The sequence below is a fragment of the Paralichthys olivaceus genome, chromosome 12, assembly GCF_024713975.1.
Source record: "Paralichthys olivaceus isolate ysfri-2021 chromosome 12, ASM2471397v2, whole genome shotgun sequence".
Taxonomy (NCBI): domain Eukaryota; kingdom Metazoa; phylum Chordata; class Actinopteri; order Pleuronectiformes; family Paralichthyidae; genus Paralichthys; species Paralichthys olivaceus.
Window position 1 is genome coordinate 25,835,781 of NC_091104.1, and position 15,933 is coordinate 25,851,713.

A 15,933-nucleotide genomic window follows, 5' to 3' on the forward strand; every position below is an offset into this window, starting at 1 on the left:
TGGACAGCTCTTTGACTTTTCACAATTTCAAAAGGCTCAGCAATACAGCAAAGCCTGCCAAAAATATATTCAACTCATGGCTGTTCCTCTCCACGGAAGTCTTTAGTAAAAGGCGAAAGACTTGTGCGCTTTGAAGAGAAACCAGAGTCAGCATGGCCCTCTGTTCCTGAGCAGCAGAGGAGGCTCTCGGTGACAGTCACCACCTTCACGGTAGGCCTCTCTTTGCTTTCCTATCCCAGTATGCAACATTCCCAACCCTCTGCCAATCAAAAGTAGACACATCTTTATTTCCTCCTGGCCTGGCTAATGTGGTTGGCTTTTGAGCCTGTCTTAGCAATACATCCCTGAACTGCATACATTTGGTCCTAAAGGCTGCCACCAAGCTTCTCACCAAGTCTCCCAGAAGGTCTTGTGTGAAAACAAGTTTTCATGCTTGACAAAGGCTTCCAACTCAATTTGGAATCCAGTTCAAGCTCATTGGGATCCCACTGAGAGCCGTGGATGGTCAGGCACAGACGTGTAGTAGACATCTACTGCAGCCATATCAATCCGTAAGGAATTGGGAACCCCTGATCAGAGTTTCTGGATTGTTCTTCAATCAAGACTCAAGGCAAAAGGAGACTGTGCTTATGACGTTGTATCCCTTACACACTGGCTCTCTCTCTCTGCCGGACCATTACCTTCATTTCCTTCACCCGCTGTGAATTGACTTTTGAAACAGGACAATTGTTTGCGTGCTTGGTTTTCTACAAGGTAAGAACAGAGTGCACCGTTCCCAGCGGCACTGCAATGCTAGGTCGATGCGTGGAGTGAAAGGAGCAAGCTCCAAATTTCAGCCCCTCGTGCTAAAAATCGGCTTAATATGTAGTCCTCTTATAGAGGACATATCAGATATTAAACTGATAAGAACAGATACTACACTTGATCTTAGCCAAAAGGCCGAGAAGCGATAACCCCCAAGTGGTGGATGTCCGTGCGGAGCTCTTGGCACAAATCTCACGTGTTGTGGTGCCTCGTACGTACGCACGCATAACAATGGCTGCTGCTTATCGCCTCCGCCCAACCTCTCCTTTGTGGACACATGGTTTCTGAAGTTGGACAGCTCTTTGACTTTTCACAATTTCAAAAGGCTCAGCAATACAGCAAAGCCTGCCAAAAATATATTCAACTCATGGATGTTCCTCTCCACGGAAGTCTTTAGTAAAAGGCGAAAGACTTGTGCGCTTTGAAGAGAAACCAGAGTCAGCATGGCCCTCTGTTCCTGAGCAGCAGAGGAGGCTCTCGGTGACAGTCACCACCTTCACGGTAGGCCTCTCTTTGCTTTCCTATCCCAGTATGCAACATTCCCAACCCTCTGCCAATCAAAAGTAGACACATCTTTATTTCCTCCTGGCCTGGCTAATGTGGTTGGCTTTTGAGCCTGTCTTAGCAATACATCCCTGAACTGCATACATTTGGTCCTAAAGGCTGCCACCAAGCTTCTCACCAAGTCTCCCAGAAGGTCTTGTGTGAAAACAAGTTTTCATGCTTGACAAAGGCTTCCAACTCAATTTGGAATCCAGTTCAAGCTCATTGGGATCCCACTGAGAGCAGTGGATGGTCAGGCACAGACGTGTAGTAGACATCTACTGCAGCCATATCAATCCGTAAGGAATTGGGAACCCCTGATCAGAGTTTCTGGATTGTTCTTCAATCAAGACTCAAGGCAAAAGGAGACTGTGCTTATGACGTTGTATCCCTTACACACTGGCTCTCTCTCTCTGCCGGACCATTACCTTCATTTCCTTCACCCGCTGTGAATTGACTTTTGAAACAGGACAATTGTTTGCGTGCTTGGTTTTCTACAAGGTAAGAACAGAGTGCACCGTTCCCAGCGGCACTGCAATGCTAGGTCGATGCGTGGAGTGAAAGGAGCAAGCTCCAAATTTCAGCCCCTCGTGCTAAAAATCGGCTTAATATGTAGTCCTCTTATAGAGGACATATCAGATATTAAACTGATAAGAACAGATACTACACTTGATCTTAGCCAAAAGGCCGAGAAGCGATAACCCCCAAGTGGTGGATGTCCGTGCGGAGCTCTTGGCACAAATCTCACGTGTTGTGGTGCCTCGTACGTACGCACGCATAACAATGGCTGCTGCTTATCGCCTCCGCCCAACCTCTCCTTTGTGGACACATGGTTTCTGAAGTTGGACAGCTCTTTGACTTTTCACAATTTCAAAAGGCTGAGCAATACAGCAAAGCCTGCCAAAAATATATTCAACTCATGGATGTTCCTCTCCACGGAAGTCTTTAGTAAAAGGCGAAAGACTTGTGCGCTTTGAAGAGAAACCAGAGTCAGCATGGCCCTCTGTTCCTGAGCAGCAGAGGAGGCTCTCGGTGACAGTCACCACCTTCACGGTAGGCCTCTCTTTGCTTTCCTATCCCAGTATGCAACATTCCCAACCCTCTGCCAATCAAAAGTAGACACATCTTTATTTCCTCCTGCCCTGGCTAATGTGGTTGGCTTTTGAGCCTGTCTTAGCAATACATCCCTGAACTGCATACATTTGGTCCTAAAGGCTGCCACCAAGCTTCTCACCAAGTCTCCCAGAAGGTCTTGTGTGAAAACAAGTTTTCATGCTTGACAAAGGCTTCCAACTCAATTTGGAATCCAGTTCAAGCTCATTGGGATCCCACTGAGAGCCGTGGATGGTCAGGCACAGACGTGTAGTAGACATCTACTGCAGCCATATCAATCCGTAAGGAATTGGGAACCCCTGATCAGAGTTTCTGGATTGTTCTTCAATCAAGACTCAAGGCAAAAGGAGACTGTGCTTATGACGTTGTATCCCTTACACACTGGCTCTCTCTCTCTCTGCCGGACCATTACCTTCATTTCCTTCACCCGCTGTGAATTGACTTTTGAAACAGGACAATTGTTTGAGTGCTTGGTTTTCTACAAGGTAAGAACAGAGTGCACCGTTCCCAGCGGCACTGCAATGCTAGGTCGATGCGTGGAGTGAAAGGAGCAAGCTCCAAATTTCAGCCCCTCGTGCTAAAAATCGGCTTAATATGTAGTCCTCTTATAGAGGACATATCAGATATTAAACTGATAAGAACAGATACTACACTTGATCTTAGCCAAAAGGCCGAGAAGCGATAACCCCCAAGTGGTGGATGTCCGTGCGGAGCTCTTGGCACAAATCTCACGTGTTGTGGTGCCTCGTACGTACGCACGCATAACAGTGGCTGCTGCTTATCGCCTCCGCCCAACCTCTCCTTTGTGGACACATGGTTTCTGAAGTTGGACAGCTCTTTGACTTTTCACAATTTCAAAAGGCTCAGCAATACAGCAAAGCCTGCCAAAAATATATTCAACTCATGGATGTTCCTCTCCACGGAAGTCTTTAGTAAAAGGCGAAAGACTTGTGCGCTTTGAAGAGAAACCAGAGTCAGCATGGCCCTCTGTTCCTGAGCAGCAGAGGAGGCTCTCGGTGACAGTCACCACCTTCACGGTAGGCCTCTCTTTGCTTTCCTATCCCAGTATGCAACATTCCCAACCCTCTGCCAATCAAAAGTAGACACATCTTTATTTCCTCCTGCCCTGGCTAATGTGGTTGGCTTTTGAGCCTGTCTTAGCAATACATCCCTGAACTGCATACATTTGGTCCTAAAGGCTGCCACCAAGCTTCTCACCAAGTCTCCCAGAAGGTCTTGTGTGAAAACAAGTTTTCATGCTTGACAAAGGCTTCCAACTCAATTTGGAATCCAGTTCAAGCTCATTGGGATCCCACTGAGAGCCGTGGATGGTCAGGCACAGACGTGTAGTAGACATCTACTGCAGCCATATCAATCCGTAAGGAATTGGGAACCCCTGATCAGAGTTTCTGGATTGTTCTTCAATCAAGACTCAAGGCAAAAGGAGACTGTGCTTATGACGTTGTATCCCTTACACACTGGCTCTCTCTCTCTCTGCCGGACCATTACCTTCATTTCCTTCACCCGCTGTGAATTGACTTTTGAAACAGGACAATTGTTTGAGTGCTTGGTTTTCTACAAGGTAAGAACAGAGTGCACCGTTCCCAGCGGCACTGCAATGCTAGGTCGATGCGTGGAGTGAAAGGAGCAAGCTCCAAATTTCAGCCCCTCGTGCTAAAAATCGGCTTAATATGTAGTCCTCTTATAGAGGACATATCAGATATTAAACTGATAAGAACAGATACTACACTTGATCTTAGCCAAAAGGCCGAGAAGCGATAACCCCCAAGTGGTGGATGTCCGTGCGGAGCTCTTGGCACAAATCTCACGTGTTGTGGTGCCTCGTACGTACGCACGCATAACAATGGCTGCTGCTTATCGCCTCCGCCCAACCTCTCCTTTGTGGACACATGGTTTCTGAAGTTGGACAGCTCTTTGACTTTTCACAATTTCAAAAGGCTGAGCAATACAGCAAAGCCTGCCAAAAATATATTCAACTCATGGATGTTCCTCTCCACGGAAGTCTTTAGTAAAAGGCGAAAGACTTGTGCGCTTTGAAGAGAAACCAGAGTCAGCATGGCCCTCTGTTCCTGAGCAGCAGAGGAGGCTCTCGGTGACAGTCACCACCTTCACGGTAGGCCTCTCTTTGCTTTCCTATCCCAGTATGCAACATTCCCAACCCTCTGCCAATCAAAAGTAGACACATCTTTATTTCCTCCTGCCCTGGCTAATGTGGTTGGCTTTTGAGCCTGTCTTAGCAATACATCCCTGAACTGCATACATTTGGTCCTAAAGGCTGCCACCAAGCTTCTCACCAAGTCTCCCAGAAGGTCTTGTGTGAAAACAAGTTTTCATGCTTGACAAAGGCTTCCAACTCAATTTGGAATCCAGTTCAAGCTCATTGGGATCCCACTGAGAGCCGTGGATGGTCAGGCACAGACGTGTAGTAGACATCTACTGCAGCCATATCAATCCGTAAGGAATTGGGAACCCCTGATCAGAGTTTCTGGATTGTTCTTCAATCAAGACTCAAGGCAAAAGGAGACTGTGCTTATGACGTTGTATCCCTTACACACTGGCTCTCTCTCTCTCTGCCGGACCATTACCTTCATTTCCTTCACCCGCTGTGAATTGACTTTTGAAACAGGACAATTGTTTGAGTGCTTGGTTTTCTACAAGGTAAGAACAGAGTGCACCGTTCCCAGCGGCACTGCAATGCTAGGTCGATGCGTGGAGTGAAAGGAGCAAGCTCCAAATTTCAGCCCCTCGTGCTAAAAATCGGCTTAATATGTAGTCCTCTTATAGAGGACATATCAGATATTAAACTGATAAGAACAGATACTACACTTGATCTTAGCCAAAAGGCCGAGAAGCGATAACCCCCAAGTGGTGGATGTCCGTGCGGAGCTCTTGGCACAAATCTCACGTGTTGTGGTGCCTCGTACGTACGCACGCATAACAATGGCTGCTGCTTATCGCCTCCGCCCAACCTCTCCTTTGTGGACACATGGTTTCTGAAGTTGGACAGCTCTTTGACTTTTCACAATTTCAAAAGGCTCAGCAATACAGCAAAGCCTGCCAAAAATATATTCAACTCATGGATGTTCCTCTCCACGGAAGTCTTTAGTAAAAGGCGAAAGACTTGTGCGCTTTGAAGAGAAACCAGAGTCAGCATGGCCCTCTGTTCCTGAGCAGCAGAGGAGGCTCTCGGTGACAGTCACCACCTTCACGGTAGGCCTCTCTTTGCTTTCCTATCCCAGTATGCAACATTCCCAACCCTCTGCCAATCAAAAGTAGACACATCTTTATTTCCTCCTGCCCTGGCTAATGTGGTTGGCTTTTGAGCCTGTCTTAGCAATACATCCCTGAACTGCATACATTTGGTCCTAAAGGCTGCCACCAAGCTTCTCACCAAGTCTCCCAGAAGGTCTTGTGTGAAAACAAGTTTTCATGCTTGACAAAGGCTTCCAACTCAATTTGGAATCCAGTTCAAGCTCATTGGGATCCCACTGAGAGCCGTGGATGGTCAGGCACAGACGTGTAGTAGACATCTACTGCAGCCATATCAATCCGTAAGGAATTGGGAACCCCTGATCAGAGTTTCTGGATTGTTCTTCAATCAAGACTCAAGGCAAAAGGAGACTGTGCTTATGACGTTGTATCCCTTACACACTGGCTCTCTCTCTCTCTGCCGGACCATTACCTTCATTTCCTTCACCCGCTGTGAATTGACTTTTGAAACAGGACAATTGTTTGAGTGCTTGGTTTTCTACAAGGTAAGAACAGAGTGCACCGTTCCCAGCGGCACTGCAATGCTAGGTCGATGCGTGGAGTGAAAGGAGCAAGCTCCAAATTTCAGCCCCTCGTGCTAAAAATCGGCTTAATATGTAGTCCTCTTATAGAGGACATATCAGATACTAAACTGATAAGAACAGATACTACACTTGATCTTAGCCAAAAGGCCGAGAAGCGATAACCCCCAAGTGGTGGATGTCCGTGCGGAGCTCTTGGCACAAATCTCACGTGTTGTGGTGCCTCGTACGTACGCACGCATAACAGTGGCTGCTGCTTATCGCCTCCGCCCAACCTCTCCTTTGTGGACACATGGTTTCTGAAGTTGGACAGCTCTTTGACTTTTCACAATTTCAAAAGGCTCAGCAATACAGCAAAGCCTGCCAAAAATATATTCAACTCATGGATGTTCCTCTCCACGGAAGTCTTTAGTAAAAGGCGAAAGACTTGTGCGCTTTGAAGAGAAACCAGAGTCAGCATGGCCCTCTGTTCCTGAGCAGCAGAGGAGGCTCTCGGTGACAGTCACCACCTTCACGGTAGGCCTCTCTTTGCTTTCCTATCCCAGTATGCAACATTCCCAACCCTCTGCCAATCAAAAGTAGACACATCTTTATTTCCTCCTGCCCTGGCTAATGTGGTTGGCTTTTGAGCCTGTCTTAGCAATACATCCCTGAACTGCATACATTTGGTCCTAAAGGCTGCCACCAAGCTTCTCACCAAGTCTCCCAGAAGGTCTTGTGTGAAAACAAGTTTTCATGCTTGACAAAGGCTTCCAACTCAATTTGGAATCCAGTTCAAGCTCATTGGGATCCCACTGAGAGCCGTGGATGGTCAGGCACAGACGTGTAGTAGACATCTACTGCAGCCATATCAATCCGTAAGGAATTGGGAACCCCTGATCAGAGTTTCTGGATTGTTCTTCAATCAAGACTCAAGGCAAAAGGAGACTGTGCTTATGACGTTGTATCCCTTACACACTGGCTCTCTCTCTCTCTGCCGGACCATTACCTTCATTTCCTTCACCCGCTGTGAATTGACTTTTGAAACAGGACAATTGTTTGAGTGCTTGGTTTTCTACAAGGTAAGAACAGAGTGCACCGTTCCCAGCGGCACTGCAATGCTAGGTCGATGCGTGGAGTGAAAGGAGCAAGCTCCAAATTTCAGCCCCTCGTGCTAAAAATCGGCTTAATATGTAGTCCTCTTATAGAGGACATATCAGATATTAAACTGATAAGAACAGATACTACACTTGATCTTAGCCAAAAGGCCGAGAAGCGATAACCCCCAAGTGGTGGATGTCCGTGCGGAGCTCTTGGCACAAATCTCACGTGTTGTGGTGCCTCGTACGTACGCACGCATAACAATGGCTGCTGCTTATCGCCTCCGCCCAACCTCTCCTTTGTGGACACATGGTTTCTGAAGTTGGACAGCTCTTTGACTTTTCACAATTTCAAAAGGCTGAGCAATACAGCAAAGCCTGCCAAAAATATATTCAACTCATGGATGTTCCTCTCCACGGAAGTCTTTAGTAAAAGGCGAAAGACTTGTGCGCTTTGAAGAGAAACCAGAGTCAGCATGGCCCTCTGTTCCTGAGCAGCAGAGGAGGCTCTCGGTGACAGTCACCACCTTCACGGTAGGCCTCTCTTTGCTTTCCTATCCCAGTATGCAACATTCCCAACCCTCTGCCAATCAAAAGTAGACACATCTTTATTTCCTCCTGCCCTGGCTAATGTGGTTGGCTTTTGAGCCTGTCTTAGCAATACATCCCTGAACTGCATACATTTGGTCCTAAAGGCTGCCACCAAGCTTCTCACCAAGTCTCCCAGAAGGTCTTGTGTGAAAACAAGTTTTCATGCTTGACAAAGGCTTCCAACTCAATTTGGAATCCAGTTCAAGCTCATTGGGATCCCACTGAGAGCCGTGGATGGTCAGGCACAGACGTGTAGTAGACATCTACTGCAGCCATATCAATCCGTAAGGAATTGGGAACCCCTGATCAGAGTTTCTGGATTGTTCTTCAATCAAGACTCAAGGCAAAAGGAGACTGTGCTTATGACGTTGTATCCCTTACACACTGGCTCTCTCTCTCTCTGCCGGACCATTACCTTCATTTCCTTCACCCGCTGTGAATTGACTTTTGAAACAGGACAATTGTTTGAGTGCTTGGTTTTCTACAAGGTAAGAACAGAGTGCACCGTTCCCAGCGGCACTGCAATGCTAGGTCGATGCGTGGAGTGAAAGGAGCAAGCTCCAAATTTCAGCCCCTCGTGCTAAAAATCGGCTTAATATGTAGTCCTCTTATAGAGGACATATCAGATATTAAACTGATAAGAACAGATACTACACTTGATCTTAGCCAAAAGGCCGAGAAGCGATAACCCCCAAGTGGTGGATGTCCGTGCGGAGCTCTTGGCACAAATCTCACGTGTTGTGGTGCCTCGTACGTACGCACGCATAACAATGGCTGCTGCTTATCGCCTCCGCCCAACCTCTCCTTTGTGGACACATGGTTTCTGAAGTTGGACAGCTCTTTGACTTTTCACAATTTCAAAAGGCTCAGCAATACAGCAAAGCCTGCCAAAAATATATTCAACTCATGGATGTTCCTCTCCACGGAAGTCTTTAGTAAAAGGCGAAAGACTTGTGCGCTTTGAAGAGAAACCAGAGTCAGCATGGCCCTCTGTTCCTGAGCAGCAGAGGAGGCTCTCGGTGACAGTCACCACCTTCACGGTAGGCCTCTCTTTGCTTTCCTATCCCAGTATGCAACATTCCCAACCCTCTGCCAATCAAAAGTAGACACATCTTTATTTCCTCCTGCCCTGGCTAATGTGGTTGGCTTTTGAGCCTGTCTTAGCAATACATCCCTGAACTGCATACATTTGGTCCTAAAGGCTGCCACCAAGCTTCTCACCAAGTCTCCCAGAAGGTCTTGTGTGAAAACAAGTTTTCATGCTTGACAAAGGCTTCCAACTCAATTTGGAATCCAGTTCAAGCTCATTGGGATCCCACTGAGAGCCGTGGATGGTCAGGCACAGACGTGTAGTAGACATCTACTGCAGCCATATCAATCCGTAAGGAATTGGGAACCCCTGATCAGAGTTTCTGGATTGTTCTTCAATCAAGACTCAAGGCAAAAGGAGACTGTGCTTATGACGTTGTATCCCTTACACACTGGCTCTCTCTCTCTCTGCCGGACCATTACCTTCATTTCCTTCACCCGCTGTGAATTGACTTTTGAAACAGGACAATTGTTTGAGTGCTTGGTTTTCTACAAGGTAAGAACAGAGTGCACCGTTCCCAGCGGCACTGCAATGCTAGGTCGATGCGTGGAGTGAAAGGAGCAAGCTCCAAATTTCAGCCCCTCGTGCTAAAAATCGGCTTAATATGTAGTCCTCTTATAGAGGACATATCAGATATTAAACTGATAAGAACAGATACTACACTTGATCTTAGCCAAAAGGCCGAGAAGCGATAACCCCCAAGTGGTGGATGTCCGTGCGGAGCTCTTGGCACAAATCTCACGTGTTGTGGTGCCTCGTACGTACGCACGCATAACAATGGCTGCTGCTTATCGCCTCCGCCCAACCTCTCCTTTGTGGACACATGGTTTCTGAAGTTGGACAGCTCTTTGACTTTTCACAATTTCAAAAGGCTCAGCAATACAGCAAAGCCTGCCAAAAATATATTCAACTCATGGATGTTCCTCTCCACGGAAGTCTTTAGTAAAAGGCGAAAGACTTGTGCGCTTTGAAGAGAAACCAGAGTCAGCATGGCCCTCTGTTCCTGAGCAGCAGAGGAGGCTCTCGGTGACAGTCACCACCTTCACGGTAGGCCTCTCTTTGCTTTCCTATCCCAGTATGCAACATTCCCAACCCTCTGCCAATCAAAAGTAGACACATCTTTATTTCCTCCTGCCCTGGCTAATGTGGTTGGCTTTTGAGCCTGTCTTAGCAATACATCCCTGAACTGCATACATTTGGTCCTAAAGGCTGCCACCAAGCTTCTCACCAAGTCTCCCAGAAGGTCTTGTGTGAAAACAAGTTTTCATGCTTGACAAAGGCTTCCAACTCAATTTGGAATCCAGTTCAAGCTCATTGGGATCCCACTGAGAGCCGTGGATGGTCAGGCACAGACGTGTAGTAGACATCTACTGCAGCCATATCAATCCGTAAGGAATTGGGAACCCCTGATCAGAGTTTCTGGATTGTTCTTCAATCAAGACTCAAGGCAAAAGGAGACTGTGCTTATGACGTTGTATCCCTTACACACTGGCTCTCTCTCTCTCTGCCGGACCATTACCTTCATTTCCTTCACCCGCTGTGAATTGACTTTTGAAACAGGACAATTGTTTGAGTGCTTGGTTTTCTACAAGGTAAGAACAGAGTGCACCGTTCCCAGCGGCACTGCAATGCTAGGTCGATGCGTGGAGTGAAAGGAGCAAGCTCCAAATTTCAGCCCCTCGTGCTAAAAATCGGCTTAATATGTAGTCCTCTTATAGAGGACATATCAGATATTAAACTGATAAGAACAGATACTACACTTGATCTTAGCCAAAAGGCCGAGAAGCGATAACCCCCAAGTGGTGGATGTCCGTGCGGAGCTCTTGGCACAAATCTCACGTGTTGTGGTGCCTCGTACGTACGCACGCATAACAATGGCTGCTGCTTATCGCCTCCGCCCAACCTCTCCTTTGTGGACACATGGTTTCTGAAGTTGGACAGCTCTTTGACTTTTCACAATTTCAAAAGGCTGAGCAATACAGCAAAGCCTGCCAAAAATATATTCAACTCATGGATGTTCCTCTCCACGGAAGTCTTTAGTAAAAGGCGAAAGACTTGTGCGCTTTGAAGAGAAACCAGAGTCAGCATGGCCCTCTGTTCCTGAGCAGCAGAGGAGGCTCTCGGTGACAGTCACCACCTTCACGGTAGGCCTCTCTTTGCTTTCCTATCCCAGTATGCAACATTCCCAACCCTCTGCCAATCAAAAGTAGACACATCTTTATTTCCTCCTGCCCTGGCTAATGTGGTTGGCTTTTGAGCCTGTCTTAGCAATACATCCCTGAACTGCATACATTTGGTCCTAAAGGCTGCCACCAAGCTTCTCACCAAGTCTCCCAGAAGGTCTTGTGTGAAAACAAGTTTTCATGCTTGACAAAGGCTTCCAACTCAATTTGGAATCCAGTTCAAGCTCATTGGGATCCCACTGAGAGCCGTGGATGGTCAGGCACAGACGTGTAGTAGACATCTACTGCAGCCATATCAATCCGTAAGGAATTGGGAACCCCTGATCAGAGTTTCTGGATTGTTCTTCAATCAAGACTCAAGGCAAAAGGAGACTGTGCTTATGACGTTGTATCCCTTACACACTGGCTCTCTCTCTCTCTGCCGGACCATTACCTTCATTTCCTTCACCCGCTGTGAATTGACTTTTGAAACAGGACAATTGTTTGAGTGCTTGGTTTTCTACAAGGTAAGAACAGAGTGCACCGTTCCCAGCGGCACTGCAATGCTAGGTCGATGCGTGGAGTGAAAGGAGCAAGCTCCAAATTTCAGCCCCTCGTGCTAAAAATCGGCTTAATATGTAGTCCTCTTATAGAGGACATATCAGATATTAAACTGATAAGAACAGATACTACACTTGATCTTAGCCAAAAGGCCGAGAAGCGATAACCCCCAAGTGGTGGATGTCCGTGCGGAGCTCTTGGCACAAATCTCACGTGTTGTGGTGCCTCGTACGTACGCACGCATAACAATGGCTGCTGCTTATCGCCTCCGCCCAACCTCTCCTTTGTGGACACATGGTTTCTGAAGTTGGACAGCTCTTTGACTTTTCACAATTTCAAAAGGCTCAGCAATACAGCAAAGCCTGCCAAAAATATATTCAACTCATGGATGTTCCTCTCCACGGAAGTCTTTAGTAAAAGGCGAAAGACTTGTGCGCTTTGAAGAGAAACCAGAGTCAGCATGGCCCTCTGTTCCTGAGCAGCAGAGGAGGCTCTCGGTGACAGTCACCACCTTCACGGTAGGCCTCTCTTTGCTTTCCTATCCCAGTATGCAACATTCCCAACCCTCTGCCAATCAAAAGTAGACACATCTTTATTTCCTCCTGCCCTGGCTAATGTGGTTGGCTTTTGAGCCTGTCTTAGCAATACATCCCTGAACTGCATACATTTGGTCCTAAAGGCTGCCACCAAGCTTCTCACCAAGTCTCCCAGAAGGTCTTGTGTGAAAACAAGTTTTCATGCTTGACAAAGGCTTCCAACTCAATTTGGAATCCAGTTCAAGCTCATTGGGATCCCACTGAGAGCCGTGGATGGTCAGGCACAGACGTGTAGTAGACATCTACTGCAGCCATATCAATCCGTAAGGAATTGGGAACCCCTGATCAGAGTTTCTGGATTGTTCTTCAATCAAGACTCAAGGCAAAAGGAGACTGTGCTTATGACGTTGTATCCCTTACACACTGGCTCTCTCTCTCTCTGCCGGACCATTACCTTCATTTCCTTCACCCGCTGTGAATTGACTTTTGAAACAGGACAATTGTTTGAGTGCTTGGTTTTCTACAAGGTAAGAACAGAGTGCACCGTTCCCAGCGGCACTGCAATGCTAGGTCGATGCGTGGAGTGAAAGGAGCAAGCTCCAAATTTCAGCCCCTCGTGCTAAAAATCGGCTTAATATGTAGTCCTCTTATAGAGGACATATCAGATATTAAACTGATAAGAACAGATACTACACTTGATCTTAGCCAAAAGGCCGAGAAGCGATAACCCCCAAGTGGTGGATGTCCGTGCGGAGCTCTTGGCACAAATCTCACGTGTTGTGGTGCCTCGTACGTACGCACGCATAACAATGGCTGCTGCTTATCGCCTCCGCCCAACCTCTCCTTTGTGGACACATGGTTTCTGAAGTTGGACAGCTCTTTGACTTTTCACAATTTCAAAAGGCTCAGCAATACAGCAAAGCCTGCCAAAAATATATTCAACTCATGGATGTTCCTCTCCACGGAAGTCTTTAGTAAAAGGCGAAAGACTTGTGCGCTTTGAAGAGAAACCAGAGTCAGCATGGCCCTCTGTTCCTGAGCAGCAGAGGAGGCTCTCGGTGACAGTCACCACCTTCACGGTAGGCCTCTCTTTGCTTTCCTATCCCAGTATGCAACATTCCCAACCCTCTGCCAATCAAAAGTAGACACATCTTTATTTCCTCCTGCCCTGGCTAATGTGGTTGGCTTTTGAGCCTGTCTTAGCAATACATCCCTGAACTGCATACATTTGGTCCTAAAGGCTGCCACCAAGCTTCTCACCAAGTCTCCCAGAAGGTCTTGTGTGAAAACAAGTTTTCATGCTTGACAAAGGCTTCCAACTCAATTTGGAATCCAGTTCAAGCTCATTGGGATCCCACTGAGAGCCGTGGATGGTCAGGCACAGACGTGTAGTAGACATCTACTGCAGCCATATCAATCCGTAAGGAATTGGGAACCCCTGATCAGAGTTTCTGGATTGTTCTTCAATCAAGACTCAAGGCAAAAGGAGACTGTGCTTATGACGTTGTATCCCTTACACACTGGCTCTCTCTCTCTCTGCCGGACCATTACCTTCATTTCCTTCACCCGCTGTGAATTGACTTTTGAAACAGGACAATTGTTTGAGTGCTTGGTTTTCTACAAGGTAAGAACAGAGTGCACCGTTCCCAGCGGCACTGCAATGCTAGGTCGATGCGTGGAGTGAAAGGAGCAAGCTCCAAATTTCAGCCCCTCGTGCTAAAAATCGGCTTAATATGTAGTCCTCTTATAGAGGACATATCAGATATTAAACTGATAAGAACAGATACTACACTTGATCTTAGCCAAAAGGCCGAGAAGCGATAACCCCCAAGTGGTGGATGTCCGTGCGGAGCTCTTGGCACAAATCTCACGTGTTGTGGTGCCTCGTACGTACGCACGCATAACAGTGGCTGCTGCTTATCGCCTCCGCCCAACCTCTCCTTTGTGGACACATGGTTTCTGAAGTTGGACAGCTCTTTGACTTTTCACAATTTCAAAAGGCTCAGCAATACAGCAAAGCCTGCCAAAAATATATTCAACTCATGGATGTTCCTCTCCACGGAAGTCTTTAGTAAAAGGCGAAAGACTTGTGCGCTTTGAAGAGAAACCAGAGTCAGCATGGCCCTCTGTTCCTGAGCAGCAGAGGAGGCTCTCGGTGACAGTCACCACCTTCACGGTAGGCCTCTCTTTGCTTTCCTATCCCAGTATGCAACATTCCCAACCCTCTGCCAATCAAAAGTAGACACATCTTTATTTCCTCCTGCCCTGGCTAATGTGGTTGGCTTTTGAGCCTGTCTTAGCAATACATCCCTGAACTGCATACATTTGGTCCTAAAGGCTGCCACCAAGCTTCTCACCAAGTCTCCCAGAAGGTCTTGTGTGAAAACAAGTTTTCATGCTTGACAAAGGCTTCCAACTCAATTTGGAATCCAGTTCAAGCTCATTGGGATCCCACTGAGAGCCGTGGATGGTCAGGCACAGACGTGTAGTAGACATCTACTGCAGCCATATCAATCCGTAAGGAATTGGGAACCCCTGATCAGAGTTTCTGGATTGTTCTTCAATCAAGACTCAAGGCAAAAGGAGACTGTGCTTATGACGTTGTATCCCTTACACACTGGCTCTCTCTCTCTCTGCCGGACCATTACCTTCATTTCCTTCACCCGCTGTGAATTGACTTTTGAAACAGGACAATTGTTTGAGTGCTTGGTTTTCTACAAGGTAAGAACAGAGTGCACCGTTCCCAGCGGCACTGCAATGCTAGGTCGATGCGTGGAGTGAAAGGAGCAAGCTCCAAATTTCAGCCCCTCGTGCTAAAAATCGGCTTAATATGTAGTCCTCTTATAGAGGACATATCAGATATTAAACTGATAAGAACAGATACTACACTTGATCTTAGCCAAAAGGCCGAGAAGCGATAACCCCCAAGTGGTGGATGTCCGTGCGGAGCTCTTGGCACAAATCTCACGTGTTGTGGTGCCTCGTACGTACGCACGCATAACAATGGCTGCTGCTTATCGCCTCCGCCCAACCTCTCCTTTGTGGACACATGGTTTCTGAAGTTGGACAGCTCTTTGACTTTTCACAATTTCAAAAGGCTGAGCAATACAGCAAAGCCTGCCAAAAATATATTCAACTCATGGATGTTCCTCTCCACGGAAGTCTTTAGTAAAAGGCGAAAGACTTGTGCGCTTTGAAGAGAAACCAGAGTCAGCATGGCCCTCTGTTCCTGAGCAGCAGAGGAGGCTCTCGGTGACAGTCACCACCTTCACGGTAGGCCTCTCTTTGCTTTCCTATCCCAGTATGCAACATTCCCAACCCTCTGCCAATCAAAAGTAGACACATCTTTATTTCCTCCTGCCCTGGCTAATGTGGTTGGCTTTTGAGCCTGTCTTAGCAATACATCCCTGAACTGCATACATTTGGTCCTAAAGGCTGCCACCAAGCTTCTCACCAAGTCTCCCAGAAGGTCTTGTGTGAAAACAAGTTTTCATGCTTGACAAAGGCTTCCAACTCAATTTGGAATCCAGTTCAAGCTCATTGGGATCCCACTGAGAGCCGTGGATGGTCAGGCACAGACGTGTAGTAGACATCTACTGCAGCCATATCAATCCGTAAGGAATTGGGAACCCCTGATCAGAG

General features: G+C 47.2%; 29 non-coding genes across 29 annotated transcripts; all 29 read right to left on the reverse strand.

Annotated features, from left to right (window-relative positions):
* Positions 1-37: 37 nt before the first annotated feature.
* On the reverse strand, positions 38-150 carry LOC138412915 (U5 spliceosomal RNA). Its single transcript, XR_011245250.1, has one exon. It is a non-coding gene; the product is annotated as a U5 spliceosomal RNA (small nuclear RNA).
* Positions 151-759: 609 nt separating this feature from the next.
* On the reverse strand, positions 760-951 carry LOC138413397 (U2 spliceosomal RNA). Its single transcript, XR_011245736.1, has one exon. It is a non-coding gene; the product is annotated as a U2 spliceosomal RNA (small nuclear RNA).
* Positions 952-1,132: 181 nt separating this feature from the next.
* LOC138412866 (U5 spliceosomal RNA) lies at positions 1,133-1,245 on the reverse strand. The gene has a single exon (XR_011245201.1). It is a non-coding gene; the product is annotated as a U5 spliceosomal RNA (small nuclear RNA).
* Positions 1,246-1,854: 609 nt separating this feature from the next.
* LOC138413398 (U2 spliceosomal RNA) lies at positions 1,855-2,046 on the reverse strand. The gene has a single exon (XR_011245737.1). It is a non-coding gene; the product is annotated as a U2 spliceosomal RNA (small nuclear RNA).
* A 177-nt stretch (positions 2,047-2,223) lies between these two features.
* On the reverse strand, positions 2,224-2,340 carry LOC138412967 (U5 spliceosomal RNA). The gene has a single exon (XR_011245302.1). It is a non-coding gene; the product is annotated as a U5 spliceosomal RNA (small nuclear RNA).
* Positions 2,341-2,951: 611 nt separating this feature from the next.
* Positions 2,952-3,143, reverse strand: LOC138413400 (U2 spliceosomal RNA). The gene has a single exon (XR_011245739.1). It is a non-coding gene; the product is annotated as a U2 spliceosomal RNA (small nuclear RNA).
* A 181-nt stretch (positions 3,144-3,324) lies between these two features.
* LOC138412867 (U5 spliceosomal RNA) lies at positions 3,325-3,437 on the reverse strand. Its single transcript, XR_011245202.1, has one exon. It is a non-coding gene; the product is annotated as a U5 spliceosomal RNA (small nuclear RNA).
* A 611-nt stretch (positions 3,438-4,048) lies between these two features.
* On the reverse strand, positions 4,049-4,240 carry LOC138413401 (U2 spliceosomal RNA). Its single transcript, XR_011245740.1, has one exon. It is a non-coding gene; the product is annotated as a U2 spliceosomal RNA (small nuclear RNA).
* A 177-nt stretch (positions 4,241-4,417) lies between these two features.
* On the reverse strand, positions 4,418-4,534 carry LOC138412968 (U5 spliceosomal RNA). The gene has a single exon (XR_011245303.1). It is a non-coding gene; the product is annotated as a U5 spliceosomal RNA (small nuclear RNA).
* Positions 4,535-5,145: 611 nt separating this feature from the next.
* On the reverse strand, positions 5,146-5,337 carry LOC138413402 (U2 spliceosomal RNA). Its single transcript, XR_011245741.1, has one exon. It is a non-coding gene; the product is annotated as a U2 spliceosomal RNA (small nuclear RNA).
* Positions 5,338-5,518: 181 nt separating this feature from the next.
* Positions 5,519-5,631, reverse strand: LOC138412868 (U5 spliceosomal RNA). Its single transcript, XR_011245203.1, has one exon. It is a non-coding gene; the product is annotated as a U5 spliceosomal RNA (small nuclear RNA).
* A 611-nt stretch (positions 5,632-6,242) lies between these two features.
* LOC138412554 (U2 spliceosomal RNA) lies at positions 6,243-6,434 on the reverse strand. Its single transcript, XR_011244904.1, has one exon. It is a non-coding gene; the product is annotated as a U2 spliceosomal RNA (small nuclear RNA).
* A 181-nt stretch (positions 6,435-6,615) lies between these two features.
* Positions 6,616-6,728, reverse strand: LOC138412869 (U5 spliceosomal RNA). The gene has a single exon (XR_011245204.1). It is a non-coding gene; the product is annotated as a U5 spliceosomal RNA (small nuclear RNA).
* A 611-nt stretch (positions 6,729-7,339) lies between these two features.
* LOC138413403 (U2 spliceosomal RNA) lies at positions 7,340-7,531 on the reverse strand. The gene has a single exon (XR_011245742.1). It is a non-coding gene; the product is annotated as a U2 spliceosomal RNA (small nuclear RNA).
* A 177-nt stretch (positions 7,532-7,708) lies between these two features.
* Positions 7,709-7,825, reverse strand: LOC138412969 (U5 spliceosomal RNA). The gene has a single exon (XR_011245304.1). It is a non-coding gene; the product is annotated as a U5 spliceosomal RNA (small nuclear RNA).
* A 611-nt stretch (positions 7,826-8,436) lies between these two features.
* On the reverse strand, positions 8,437-8,628 carry LOC138413404 (U2 spliceosomal RNA). The gene has a single exon (XR_011245743.1). It is a non-coding gene; the product is annotated as a U2 spliceosomal RNA (small nuclear RNA).
* A 181-nt stretch (positions 8,629-8,809) lies between these two features.
* Positions 8,810-8,922, reverse strand: LOC138412870 (U5 spliceosomal RNA). The gene has a single exon (XR_011245205.1). It is a non-coding gene; the product is annotated as a U5 spliceosomal RNA (small nuclear RNA).
* A 611-nt stretch (positions 8,923-9,533) lies between these two features.
* On the reverse strand, positions 9,534-9,725 carry LOC138413406 (U2 spliceosomal RNA). The gene has a single exon (XR_011245745.1). It is a non-coding gene; the product is annotated as a U2 spliceosomal RNA (small nuclear RNA).
* A 181-nt stretch (positions 9,726-9,906) lies between these two features.
* Positions 9,907-10,019, reverse strand: LOC138412871 (U5 spliceosomal RNA). Its single transcript, XR_011245206.1, has one exon. It is a non-coding gene; the product is annotated as a U5 spliceosomal RNA (small nuclear RNA).
* A 611-nt stretch (positions 10,020-10,630) lies between these two features.
* LOC138413407 (U2 spliceosomal RNA) lies at positions 10,631-10,822 on the reverse strand. The gene has a single exon (XR_011245746.1). It is a non-coding gene; the product is annotated as a U2 spliceosomal RNA (small nuclear RNA).
* A 177-nt stretch (positions 10,823-10,999) lies between these two features.
* On the reverse strand, positions 11,000-11,116 carry LOC138412970 (U5 spliceosomal RNA). The gene has a single exon (XR_011245305.1). It is a non-coding gene; the product is annotated as a U5 spliceosomal RNA (small nuclear RNA).
* A 611-nt stretch (positions 11,117-11,727) lies between these two features.
* LOC138413408 (U2 spliceosomal RNA) lies at positions 11,728-11,919 on the reverse strand. The gene has a single exon (XR_011245747.1). It is a non-coding gene; the product is annotated as a U2 spliceosomal RNA (small nuclear RNA).
* Positions 11,920-12,100: 181 nt separating this feature from the next.
* LOC138412872 (U5 spliceosomal RNA) lies at positions 12,101-12,213 on the reverse strand. The gene has a single exon (XR_011245207.1). It is a non-coding gene; the product is annotated as a U5 spliceosomal RNA (small nuclear RNA).
* A 611-nt stretch (positions 12,214-12,824) lies between these two features.
* Positions 12,825-13,016, reverse strand: LOC138413409 (U2 spliceosomal RNA). Its single transcript, XR_011245748.1, has one exon. It is a non-coding gene; the product is annotated as a U2 spliceosomal RNA (small nuclear RNA).
* A 181-nt stretch (positions 13,017-13,197) lies between these two features.
* On the reverse strand, positions 13,198-13,310 carry LOC138412873 (U5 spliceosomal RNA). The gene has a single exon (XR_011245208.1). It is a non-coding gene; the product is annotated as a U5 spliceosomal RNA (small nuclear RNA).
* A 611-nt stretch (positions 13,311-13,921) lies between these two features.
* Positions 13,922-14,113, reverse strand: LOC138413410 (U2 spliceosomal RNA). Its single transcript, XR_011245749.1, has one exon. It is a non-coding gene; the product is annotated as a U2 spliceosomal RNA (small nuclear RNA).
* Positions 14,114-14,294: 181 nt separating this feature from the next.
* Positions 14,295-14,407, reverse strand: LOC138412875 (U5 spliceosomal RNA). Its single transcript, XR_011245210.1, has one exon. It is a non-coding gene; the product is annotated as a U5 spliceosomal RNA (small nuclear RNA).
* Positions 14,408-15,018: 611 nt separating this feature from the next.
* Positions 15,019-15,210, reverse strand: LOC138413411 (U2 spliceosomal RNA). Its single transcript, XR_011245750.1, has one exon. It is a non-coding gene; the product is annotated as a U2 spliceosomal RNA (small nuclear RNA).
* Positions 15,211-15,387: 177 nt separating this feature from the next.
* Positions 15,388-15,504, reverse strand: LOC138412971 (U5 spliceosomal RNA). The gene has a single exon (XR_011245306.1). It is a non-coding gene; the product is annotated as a U5 spliceosomal RNA (small nuclear RNA).
* Between the last annotated feature and the right edge of the window lie 429 nt (positions 15,505-15,933).